The 12,852-nt window shown below is 41.2% G+C and overlaps 1 protein-coding gene across 14 annotated transcripts in view; it reads right to left on the reverse strand.

Annotated features, from left to right (window-relative positions):
- Nucleotides 1-12,852, reverse strand: part of MAST4 (microtubule associated serine/threonine kinase family member 4) — a 582,575-nt gene that overhangs the window by 192,797 nt on the left and 376,926 nt on the right. The window lies entirely within an intron of this gene.

Here is a 12,852-nt window from a genome sequence, read left to right on the forward strand (position 1 = left end):
CCCCCCAAATGTGTACAACTGCTGTTGTGATCAATAAAAAAATTAAATGCTCTGAGTTTGCAGTTATTTTCTGCTTTTTCTACTTTCTCAATCAAGAGATCATGTGGGGTGTTCTAAAAATGTCTGATAGCCGGGCGCAGTGGCTCACTCCTGTAATCCCAGCACTTTGGGAGACTGAGGCGGGCGGATCACCTGAGGTTGGGAGTTAAGAGACCTGCCTGACAAACATGGAGAAACACCGTCTCTACTAAAAATACAAAATTAGCCAGGCGTGGTGGCGCATGCCTGTAATCCCAGCTACTAGGGAGGCTGGGGCAGAAGAATCGCTTGAACCTAGGAGGCGGAAGTTACGGTGAGCCGAGATCGCACCATTGCACTCCAGTCTGGGCAAAAAGAACAAAACTCTGTCTCAAAAAAAAAAGTCTGATAATAGAAAGGATCCTCATATTCATGAAGGTGAGACTTTCTATATCAGCCCTGATGCTGACCCTACACCCCAATGCCACAGATATCTGTAGCTTGGTTTAAAGCTCTTGGCCTGCCACTCTCTACATGATGCCTATACAATTTAGTTCCTTTTATATTTCCAATCATCATCAATAGAAAACTATAGATGCAAAGAAGTTGAGAATAGGGGTCAGTGGCTACTAAAAGTGTTAAAAAGGGTACTTAGTTATCCATATTCTATTTAATCTCAAACTGAGCTAAATAGGAAGCCCACAGGATCAAGGCTCCCAGGTAGTTTACAAGTCTCATAAAGGTCATGGGTAAAGAATTATAACACATTATAATCATCACACCAAAATCTCCAGATCAACACTGTGGGGATGTTAATTGTCCAGATCTCCCTCCTGAATGCCACAGCCTACGGAATCCCTTCTATCTCCTGGTTCCCAGATGAGCCTGCAAAGACCTGTGCATTAAACACATTGTTCTTTTCTCCAAAGTTGTGGGCAGAGGGAGAGCATGAGATTACTGTCTCCATACTTCTGCTATCACACTTCAGTCAAGCTAGTTCCCTTTCTATTTCCCATATAAGTCCGAGAGCTCCCTGAGGGGAGGGATGGAATCCTTTTTAATCTTCATCTCCCCAGTATTGTGCTTGGCTTACAGAAGCAAAATGACTGTTTAGTAAACTAGAGAACAGGAAGGCCCAATCATATATGCAGAGGTGGCAGCAGTGCGGATCAAGAGGCCTGGAGCAGTTCACAGCAGGGCCTGCAGCAGGAGAACTCTGATGGCTGCCAGGAAGAAGGAGTGAGCCTATCTGAGTGCGTTCCAGAAAGGGGTAATGCCTCGCAGGGCTGGAACCATCCAGTTCATCCCGTGGCTTTTTCTTGGAGTCTCATGTTAGTGTTACCCACATGTACATGGTACATGCACATGGCAACAGCAGAGGCAATGATCCCATGAGGTAAAGCTAAAATGTGCTGTCAACTACATGGCAAGGGATTCTCTTCTCCATGCAGACAGACAGACACATGGATACAATGCTCAGAGGTATCCAACACCTGGAAAGTTGAACAGCATTTTTTTTTTAGATGGAGTCTAGCTCTGTCACCCTGGCTGGAGTGCAATGGTGCAATCTTGGCTCACTGCAACCTCATCTGCCTCCCGGGTTCAAGCAATTTTCGTGCCTCAGTCTCCCGAGTAGCTGGAATTACAGGTATGCACCACCAAGCCCAGCTAATTTTTGTATTTTTAGTAGAGACGGGGGTTTCACCATATTGGCCAGGCTGGTCTTGAACTCCTGACCTCAGGTGATCCACCTGCTTCGGCCTCCCAAAGTGCTGGGATTACAGGCATGAGCCACCGTGCCCGGCCTAAACAGCATTTAAACAGGGAATACATCCCTGGACTGTGGGAAGCAGGACTGGTCATGTTCTGACTCTCTCAATATTTTTCTCCTTTAAGTATGCCCTTGTGTTTCCACCTTACACACACTTGTCCTTAATCTCTCCAGCCACAGTGGTCTGTCTTTTTTAAACTATCATGATGAGCACTCTGTGAGCACTGGTTCTAGTCACTAGGAGGAGGCAGGGGGCCACAGTGAAAGGCGCACTGGGCTCAGAGTTGGAAAAGCTGGTTTAAGTCACTGGGCTCCCTTACCCCTGGGCTCCTTCTTCTGTAACATGAACGTGAAAGTGCCCACCACACTGTCCTCACTTTGTCATTTCGGGGTCCCAGGAAAAACAAGAGAATGCAGTTTACCATTGCATTTGTTTCCTGCAGCAGCTGTAACAAATGACAGCAAACTTGTTGGCTTAAAACAATAGAGATATATTCTCCCAGTCTGGAGGCCAGAAGTCTGAAATCAGTGTCAAAGGGCTGAAATCAAGATGTCAATAGGCCAGGCTCCCTGTGAGGCTCTCAGGGAGAATCTGCTCCTTGCATCTTCTGGCTTCTCTGTGGGCCAAATCCCCCTCGGCCTCTCTCACAAGGGCACTTATGATTGAATTGAGGAACTATTGAGATAATCCAGGATAATCCCCCCAACTCAAAATCCTTAAATTAATCACATCTGCAAAGACTCCTTTTTTCCTAAGTAAGGTAATGTTTACAGGTTTCAGAGGTTAGAACCTGATATCTTTGGGGCCACCATTCAGCCCATGACATACATCAGCTATATTAAGTGTTAATGCACAATTCTCAACCCATACTCTTAATTCTTATCATCTCAGCTAGAATAGAAATTCTCTGAAAATAAGAAACAACTCTTATACTTTGCAAATCCCATGAAAGCTTTCAAGGTATTATGTACAGAACAAATAGTTACTTTTTTCCATTTAGAAAATAAAACCCTTACTCTATTCAATTTTTAGTAGCCAGCATTAGATTCCATGGTAAAAAGTTCTAACATAGTCAAGTGTTTCATTTTTTATTTCTAAAATGGCCAAACCTTCTGTTCAGAGAAGCTGGAGACAAAGGAAATTCATCATAAAATGTTTCCACTGTCCGTGACAAGTGCCTTGCAGTGAGTGTCATTTGTAACGCGTTGTTAGTAATACTTCTGAATACTACCAGAACCCAAAGGCAGGAAAACTACTAGAAGCAAAATTGCAACGAACTCCAGACAAACATCTGTAAACCCCTTGCAGTCAGTCTGATTCATCTCAGTGTCATGAAATAGAAAAGCAGTGGCAGCTCATCTGGAAAAGCTTGATGTAGGCTCAAGGTGGGGATGAATTCATTCATTCATTCATTTCTATAACAAGTAGTTGTTGAGGTCACATTATGTGCCAGATACTAGGGACTCAATGATAACCAAAATAGGCAAATCCCTTGTAATTTGTAGGTTTCATGCTAGTTGGGTAGGATAAATAAACAAATAAATAAATGTTATATATCAGGTGAGATATTCGCTATAAGAAACATCATGAAGCAGTCCAAAAGATGGTGGTGGTGTTCTCATAGAGTGGCCGGGGAAGGCCTTTGATACAGTAACATTTACTACAGATGCTAAGGAAGTGAAGGCGAGCGCCATTCAGGTATCATTTCAGTGTTCCTTTAGCTGCTCTGGACAGCTAGAACATCCTGTGCCAGAAAGTGAGGAGGTGCTCAAAGATTAATTGCATCATGTTAAAAGGACCCAGGAGCCAGCTTAAAGGGCTTCTGCTTCCCACTGATGAATTTTAGGACAACTTGACCAACAAAAAGAGGAATGCTGGTTATAGATTACTACACATCAACTATGTATTTGTCTTCCATTTTATTCTATAGAAAAATGTATGAGTCAATCTTCCTAAAAATGAAGGGAGAGAAAGGAGGGAATATTCTTCAACTGAAGAACACCAATTAATAGGAATAAAAAACTGTGACAAACAGCAATGTAATAAATGATTTGAGCAAGGTCATCAATGAAAGCAAAAACCACTGGGTGAAATCTTGTTGTGAAGAGTATATTCATATGGACTAAAAATTTTACCCCAGAGATTACTTAATAAGGTAAAGGCATAATCACCATAAAGGCAAAATCTGGCAGACACCAGCTTTTGGATTTCCTGGTGTGATGCTATGAGGAGGACATCATCACCTGTTCTTGGCAAATATGTTTAACCTGAATCTAAAGATGACAAAGCCATCAGATAAACTGAAATTGTGGGATGTTCAACAGAAAAGTTGTCTAGTACTGAGGGAAGAAGAAAGACAGTATAAGTTTCTCAATTGAAGGAGACTAAAGAAAGAGATACAACAACTCAATGGAACATATGATCTTTAACTGGATTCTGACATTTAAAAAAAACTTTTACAGACACATTTTTTGAAACAGCAGGAGAAAGCTGACATAGCCCATATAATGATGTTCAATTTTAAGGCCATAATAATAATAATATAGTGATATAGGAGAATATACTTATTCTTAGGCGATACATGCTTAAGTATTTAGGGGTGAAGTGCCTGAATGTCTGCAAATTACTCTCAAATGGTCCAGGAGGGAAAAATGTTTAAATACATCTAGGGGCTAAGAGAGAAGGAAGGGGAGAAAGAGCAAATGTGGCAAGTGTTAACTGGTGAATCAAGATGAACATGGTCGTACAATTTTTTCAACTTTTTAAAAACAGGTTTGGGATTTTAAAAAAAGTTGAAGGGGTAGGAAGAGAGTATTTTAGAACCAGGGAATAATCAGCCCTGACACAGGAACATGCTTGAAGTGCTCAAGAAAAGGCAGAGTCCAATGAGGCTAGAGGGAATGAGTGAGACACGGCAGGAAGCCGGATCACGGAAGACAGTGGGCATCCGCTGGAAGGTTCTGAGCAGGAGCAGCTCACACCCCACAAAAATCACTCTGAGAGCTGGATGGAGACTGATCATAGGAGGGCAAAGGTTGAACTAAAGCAGGAAGACATGCTAGGAGGCTACTACTACACAAATCTAGGGATAAATGACAGCGGCTCAGACTAAGGTGGGATAGGAGAGGTGGTCAGCATCACATATTGAGAAGGCAGAATCAACAGGACTTCCTAGTGGATGATGCGCACATGCCACCAAATCTACACATGTGCACACTGCAAAGATTTTTAAAAGGGAAGAATTACAGGTGGCTTTTGACTCAGAGCTTGATTAAAGTTGAGCGAAACTTGTATTTTATATAAAGAGGAGAGAAAAAAACAATACCACTGTGAGAAAGTAAATGTTCTTCTCAATGTGGGGTATCTCCATAATGTTTTATTAACTGGAGCCAGTAATGATTCAGCTAAGCAAATTGTCAGAGAAATAAGTAGAAAAGCCTAAGAATCCATGAAATTTAGCTCATGTCTTTTTCACCCGAGACTATTAGTACAGCTCTCCCAGTTTCATAATACCTCATCATTCACTATCACTTCAATTAGAATATGCAACATCCTTGATACAAAGGTCGGGTTTTATAGTTCATTTTGAATGCTGGGTTGCAAGAACGGTATGACACTAATAATAACAAAACAGAACACTCTTCTTGGAACATTTCACATACATTGCCTAGTTAATTCTTACACCACCTCCAAGAGGCATTATTATCTATGTTACTGCTGGAGAAACGACTTTTTTAAAAGTTTTCGCATTTGTATTACTCCTTTTACTGAGGCATCTCTGAGTTTCACATTATCATCACCATCTTATGCTTTCCAAGAACATCACAGCTTAATTCTCATATCAACAGGGTGGGTGTTAATGGCTGTATCCATATTTTAAATGTTGGAAATAGGATTTTTAAAATGATGTGAAATGTGTTTTTCTCCTGTCACAAAGAAATGCCTTAACAAAATGGAACATAGGATATAATTTTCCCCAACACACACATGCACCCACACACAGCAAAGTAAATTTTTATTCACCTCAAGATCTACTAAAAAGATAACTGTTAAGCCTCCATAGAATAATTTCAATATATTCAAAAACAAAAATTTAATAAGTTACTTAAGTACAGTAGTCACAGTATTTGGCCCAGAAAAGACTACACAGTAATCAATCATCTTGAGCTATGAGGCCCAAAGAAATGTTTAAGAGTGGATGGTATCAAGGAAGTGTCCGGGCTCCTTGCAAATGGGGTGAGGAATCCTTACTCAGGCCTGAAGAGGCTGGTTTCCTAAAAGGGCTCCCAGAGCCCTCTGAATAACACCGCAATGGTGAGAACACTGTCACCCCCAGGGAAGTAGCAGGCTGGCCCAGGCTGAGGGAACAAGGCACAGGCTGCTCAGACTGGAGTTGCTGGGGCCCACGGCCTGATTTCCAAAGCAAACCCAATTTAACCTTTTTTTGCATCACCTAGGCTCTGTCTAAAACAAAATTTTTAAAAAGTAATATCGGGCTCCAAATGTCAAAACATGCTCCTTATACCCATGAATGCACTCTTAACAGAGGACTAAAACATCTAGGGAACCAAGCAAGAAAGCTCCAGACACAGTAACAAATCTACCTGCCAGTAAATGGAATCTTACACTGTGAATGCAAATGAAAATGACCACAAATTGAAGTCCCGAAGAAATAGAGGCACAGGCTCTCCAACCAGATGCTTGAGCTTGAACCAGACCAGGTCACTTTCTAGATATTGGGAAGAGGGCATAATCTGTTGATCAAACATGGAGGTTTTGAAAGTGAAAGGGGAGTGCTTTTGAGCATCACACTGGAAAAAAAGGCATACATCAATCCGCATCTGGGCAAACTGAGATGTGTGGGCTCCATAGATAAATCTGTCTCTGTGCCTTAGTTTTCACATCTGTAAGATGAAGACAGTACCTGCCTCCCAGCCACAGGGTGAAAACTGTGTGAGTTAACATACGTGCAGCACTAAGAACAGTGCCAGGCATGTAGCAAGCTCCCATCAATGCTGGACACTAAGCCGCTGCACATGTAAATATCTAGCTTAGTAATTTGTGCCTTTAACTCAAGTCAGTAGACAAAACAGAAAAGTTAATGTGAAAAGGTGAGTGCATAGAGAAAAAACACAAACCATCATGACAAACAACATGGCCATGGAATGGCTGTCTGGGCCTGGAACATGTAGGTGTCTACACATGGATGAGTGAAGGCGCTGCAGGGACTCAGCTGTGCCAAGACCCCACAGACCTAAAAGCTCTGCTTGCCATCTGACCTCACAAGACTTCATCCCCTAGGTTCTGCAAGTTTATAGAAGATGAGCTCATAATATCCATTTTAAAAATACTATATTTCAGAAAAATCAAAGGAAACAACCTTTCTGCAGTAAGTTTATTATGCTTGCCCTTCCCCATTACTGCTACCCACTTGAAGTCTCCTACCCCACCCTGTCCTCCTCTGGAGCACCGCACACACATCCTCTTTCTTACTAAGCAAGGGAAGCCTCCAGGTGGTGGCACTGGCAGAAACCAGCAAGGGTAGGGTGGAGGGACGTGCTAAGTGGCCTGTCCACACCACCCCAGTGACAGCTGAGACTGCCAATCTTCCTCATCTCTCCCCAGACCCACACCCACAGGGCTGGCACCGTGTTCATAATCAGGCTCATCTCTGCTTGGCTGAGCCATTCCTAAGAGTGCCTGCATGACACAGATTTGATCCTATATGACAATTCAGAAATAAAATTCCGGGAATTCATTAAACCATCACATTCACAAAAGCACAGGAACTGGTGTCTGTAGAGTACAAAGAAATTACCATCTGGTACGAGCATCTTCAGATTTTTTCCATGTTCTCCACAAAGTGAAAGGGGGAAAAATAGAATAAAAAAGACAAATGGGCCCTCTCATTGTAAAAAGCGAAAGAAACTAAAAGGGTTTAGTGGTTTAGCCGTCAGGTGACTTTCCCAGTCTTACAGGTTCCCTGTGAAAAGGAGACACAAAATCACAACATACTGCCATGTGTTTGGTAAATGCCTATGATGTCTGCCCCTCACCATGGCAACAAGTGAAGTGAGGGGGATTCAGGCAGCCATGGATACCCAGTAACCTTTCCAAGCAGCAACAGGACAAATAGGCCAGCTCTTGGCAAAATGGGACTAGGTGAGAATTACGCTGGATGCCCTCCCTGTTAAGGTGCTGTCTACCTTTCCTGCCCATCACTCTTAGGACCACCATATGCTCCATTCTTGCTCACAAAAAGTTATTGCACTAAAACCCTATAAGCTACTGTTCTTACATTGCCAACGAGGTAGGGGATTCATAGATAAAGACAATGAGCGTTCAAGAAGTTTAACACTTGCCCAAGGTCACAAAGCTTACATGTGGTGAGGTCTGTGACCAAGACTCAGGCACTATGACTCCTAGTCTGTGAAGTATCAAACTCAAGTATCTCCAGGGCCACTTCAGGTACTGTGAATGAATGAAGCCAGCTAGGTGGGGTCTATGCTGAAATGGAGAACGGCAGCTCTAAAAGGTGCTGCAGGGACCCAGCCACAGACAGAATGTGGCTGCAAAGGAACACAGACTCACTGAAGGGCTTTGGGTTTTTAAAAGCAGCCCCCAATTCACAATTCTCTTATTGCTTCAAAGCACATTTAATGACAACTAAATAATTTATTTAGTACCTAGTTATTTAGTACCACATTATGCTACATGGGCTAGGGAGACAGCAATATGTAAGATAGACAGGCCTTGCCCTCCAGAGCTTACATTCTACTACTCTTCCTTAAAGTGACTTATCCTCTTCCGTGTGTAATCTGCCATGACTTCTGTATCACTTTCTCTGTCCCTCACAATAGCTAGGCATATCTGTTAATATAAGCTGGGGTCTAACTTTAATTAACAATGACTTTCTACTTTGTCCTAGGTAATTGATATCTACTCAGTTTTTACATTTTGATGGCTATAACTTACTATTTATAGAAGAATAAAAAATAAGCCCTTTCTCTCAAGGTGCCGGCACTGCTCTCAAAACATACCTACTATATAACTCGATCTCATGTTTAAGCACAGGTGAAAACATCAGAACAGGCTTGAGTCCCAGGCAATAATACATTCATTCATTAAATCAATATATATTTATGGAGCCTCTTCTATGTATGTCAGGAACTATTTTAGGTTTTGTGGATATATGTGTGAAAAAGTAGACAAAAATGGTTGTCCTTGTGGAGTTGATGGCACAGTGATAATATTCTTCTCTGGAAGTAGTACTATATGCTACCAGCAACATGGCATGTGTGTTTTCAGTCACAGCTGAAACAGGGAGAGAGAGATTTGGGAGATGGAAGGAGAAGAAACAGCATACCTTCTCTACTGCCAACTCTGGCATAGCTGACTGTGTGTTTACGACTCTGAGACTCCAGAAACCAAACGGAGATGCAAAGAAAAAGATGGAAGAAGTAAAATACAAGGAACACAGGACATGCAGCCAGCAGGCTCTTGAGTGGTTATCATCCAGGAAGATGTTGGGGGATGAAGCAGAAGTACAAAAGAACATCACTACGGCATAATAGAAACTTGGCCAGTGAGTAATGGTGTTCCAGCCTACAGCTACTTACTGGGTCCCTATTGATGGCAAGGTGTGCTCGGTGCCAAGAAAGCCACTGAGAATGTGAAATGAGATAGTTTCTTCTGGAATCTTGCTATCTAATCACAGTCCAGATTAGGAGCTGGCACAAGTCACATCTATATTACTCAGGAGGCACTGATGTCACCATTATACAAACAGCTCCTAAGTGGTAGCCAATTTATTAAGTACTGGGGGTCATGAGAAATTCTGAGTGGTTATGGTTGCCTCAGAAGGAGGAAAGCAAAGTTGTACATAAATTCCACTTAAGGTCTTGAAGATGCTCTCTGTCACACTGGTAACTAATAAACTGATATTTAGGGCCATATATATATATTTAGTTTGTAGACAAAGTGTGTATTTTGCCTATTTCTCCAGCCCTGATGGAAGATTTTTTTCTTTTTTTTTTTTTTTAAGGAGTGTGAGATTTTCAAGATGGAAGGGCTTTTGAGAATAATGTAGTCTAATCCTCTGCTCAGTACAGGAATACAGTCTGCATCTTCCCAGCTCACTGGGTGCCTGGCCTTCCTGATGGTCTGATGAGGCAGCCCATTAAAAGTTCAGAAATCTTCCTTAGAAAATCCTTTCCTTCATACTGAGCCCAAATTTGTCTTACCATAACCTCCATACGGCAGTGCAAGGTCTTATTACCCAGACATACTAAACAAAACGTAAGTCCTATTTAGCAACTGAGCTGTCCTGGAAGCTGCAGATGTCTTATTTCTGGCCAACCTTCAGGAAGCCTGGCCTGGAGAAGCCCCTGGAGTTCCGCTGGAGATGGAGAGCTGACTCATGTCTCTGTACAGCCTGCCTCCAGGGTTTTGCTATGAAAAGAATAGAATCTTCCATTGTCATATTTAGAAACTCTGTGTGTCAGCACCTCGAAAGGGCACAGACACTGTGATACTCACCACCACCACTCTGTCCTAGACCTTTAAGCCCCACTCATGAAAAAGGAATAAAGAACAAATCTGACCCATCACAATCAATGGTAGGAAAACAAAATCTGTGCAGGGATACAAAACATGCTTTTTTTGTGGTAACAGCATGAACATATTTGGAGTCTTGCAATTTATAATATTAGACCATCATTTTGGGGCACACTATCAGAGATACCCAATTCCAAGCTGCCAACCAGATATCTCTACCTACAACTTTCTCACTGTGTTTATGACCAGACTCATCATTACAACATTTTCCTCCCTCGCCAACTCTGTTTTTTGGGGTTCAAGTCACTAATGCTAGAAATTGCAGTGTAAGTAAGTCACTCATTGAAAATTATCTACTGAACACCTGCTATGGGGCACCTTTATTTCATCAACTTCTACAACAAAGATTGCTAACTATTTAACCAAACTTATTTCCTCCTTTTCCTGGGCACCAGCAAGCCATATTTCCCAGGCTTCCCTATTGTTAGATACAGTCAGAATACCACCTTCTAGGCCATGAAATGTGAATGGAAGTGATGTGTGCCAACTTCAGGTCTGTCAGTGCACCACCCTCCATGCTCTTTCCCTTTCCACCAGCTAAATGTTGATGCCCAAGGCATCCTTGAAGGCCATGGGTTAAAGATCCCCCTGGATCCCTTAATGACTCTATGGAGCAGATCCTCCCGCAAACCCTTCATCTATGAGTGAACAATGCAATTCCATTGTATTTGAGCCATTGTATATTTATTTGGTTGTTGGTATATTAGCAGCACTGTAACTAATACATCTTCTATTTCTTATTCACTCATTTATTCATTCTTTAATAAGCATTTTTTCAAACACTTAGTACATTCCATATACAGAGTGAGGCACTGGGGAAATAAAAATGACTAAAGAAGGTCACAAGGTCTACCTAAACCAGATAATTAAAACTCAATATAAATGATCTCAGAGCAACATGTGTATGTCTTAAGTTAGTCACAGTGGAAAGATTTGAGACTTCATTTTCAGTCCTAGGCTACTATTTAATCTCTATATGTGTTAGCATTTTCATCTGTAATCAAAGGCAATATTCATTTCTGTCTCACGTAGTGTTGGGTGGATTAAATGGAATGAAACCATGTACATAAAACCAGTTGGCCAACTATAAAGAACTTTGCAAATTTTAATTTAGTTTATTGCAATTGTCCTAATCCCAGACCTGTTACTCATTATAGATTGTACTAGCATCCTCATTGGAGTTTCTGCCTAAAATACAATCTATTCTTAATATTGATAAGGTATGTTTCCTCCGTTTGAACTCAGATTGGTCATTTCCTTATTCAAAACATCTTCTGACTCCTGAACACTTACAAAATGAAAGTCAAACTTTTTAGCTTTAGTATTCAAGGCCTTACATAGCATGCATGCCCCCAAATTAATTTTCAAGTTTATATCAATCTCTATACAGTTCCAGATTTTTCTTCTATTTCACCTATCCTATGTCCTAGTGACACACATTATTTCTACCATATACTATGCTTTCTTACATCCTAGATTTTTTTTCTCTGTCTGGTTTTATCCTTCACCGCCCCCCATCCCGCCCCCACCAATCCCTCCCCACTGAACCTCTAAGATTTTTCAAGGTCCAGCTCAAACGCAACCAGTTCCCTAAAACTTTTTCCCCAAAACACTCTTCAGAACCTCATCCTCCTCTGCACTACCTTAGCACTGAATCTAATTCTCTTTTCTCTTCTACTAATGATGCCATCTTCATATTGAATAGCCTATTGCCTTTAGGAAGAATAAAGAAAAGGAAATACGAGCATTGTATTTAATGAAAACATATTACACTAAAGAAAAAAAGTTCAGGACACAGTTCAATTTCTTGCAGTTGGATAACCAAAATGGACACATTAGAAGAGCAAAGGAATTCTCCAGATAGGAAAAAAAAAAAAAAAAAAAAAGCAAAAAAAAAAAAACAACAAAACTACTCTTATGTTTTAGGACCTATTAAATTCAGAGGATGCTGTATAAAAGCTATTACACAAAACTCTCATGTTGAAAGTCACTTTTATAATAATAAGTATAATCCCACCAGCAGAAGAGTAGAACTAAAGTTCCAAGTCATTAATTTGTTTCCCTAGTCAATTATTCTTTGCAGATTTCAGTTCGGCCTTACTTTAGAAATATGAAAGAAACAAATTTGTTAAATTGTCCCACTGATATCATCTAAAGCTTGTAAGTTAATATTTTTAAGGAAGTGGCCATAAGTGGCAAATTCGTCATTCATTTGCGTTTATGAAATAAAAAATATTCATAAAAAAATTTAAGTTGCCCTTTGCATCAACGGATAATTTGATTCTACTTTCTTCCACAGGATTTTTTTTTTTTTTTGAGACAGAGTCTCACTCTTTCGCCCAGGCTGGAGTGCAGTGGCCAGATCTCAGCTCACTGCAAGCTCCGCCTCCCGGGTTCACGCCATTCTCCTGCCTCAGCCTCCCATGGGGTAGCTGGGACTAAGGCG

This window comes from Pan paniscus, chromosome 4 (assembly GCF_029289425.2).
Source record: "Pan paniscus chromosome 4, NHGRI_mPanPan1-v2.0_pri, whole genome shotgun sequence".
Classification (NCBI taxonomy): Eukaryota; Metazoa; Chordata; class Mammalia; order Primates; family Hominidae; genus Pan; species Pan paniscus.